The 309-nt window shown below is 37.9% G+C and overlaps 1 protein-coding gene across 4 annotated transcripts in view; it reads right to left on the bottom strand.

The window, feature by feature from the left end:
• Positions 1–234: 234 nt before the first annotated feature.
• LOC121587505 (PDZ and LIM domain protein 7) overlaps positions 235–309 on the bottom strand; it is a 128,819-nt gene continuing 128,744 nt past the window's right edge. For all 4 annotated transcript variants that reach the window (XM_041904501.2, XM_041904510.2, XM_045216623.1 and 1 more), the window contains one exon: positions 235–309. This exon is cut by the window's right edge and continues 1,321 nt beyond it. The gene's annotated coding sequence lies outside the window, so the exon portion shown is untranslated.

Below are 309 nucleotides of genomic sequence, written 5' to 3'. Positions count from 1 at the left end.
TCAACTTTGAAGACAGTTAAAGACAGTTAAAGTGAAATGAACAAGCTTGAGATTAGAAGGGTGATCACCGCAAGCGTGATATTTTACTGGACTAACAGGCATTGGCCCAAACACAGTTGAACTGACTTGGAGTAAAGAATGACTTGTCAACAACAGTGGTTAGCATCACAATCCCAGACAGAGAATGAGGTATTATTCCAGTGGTCCACTGGTAATAAATGAGACAGAAATGAGTTGAAATGACTCCGTTTGTAATAATAACACTTCGTTATACCATTAAATATGATACTAGAGTAACCTGCAGTAGAA

This window comes from Coregonus clupeaformis, unplaced genomic scaffold (genome assembly GCF_020615455.1).
Source record: "Coregonus clupeaformis isolate EN_2021a unplaced genomic scaffold, ASM2061545v1 scaf0755, whole genome shotgun sequence".
Classification (NCBI taxonomy): Eukaryota; Metazoa; Chordata; class Actinopteri; order Salmoniformes; family Salmonidae; genus Coregonus; species Coregonus clupeaformis.
This window is presented reverse-complemented; position numbering and strand designations above follow the sequence as displayed.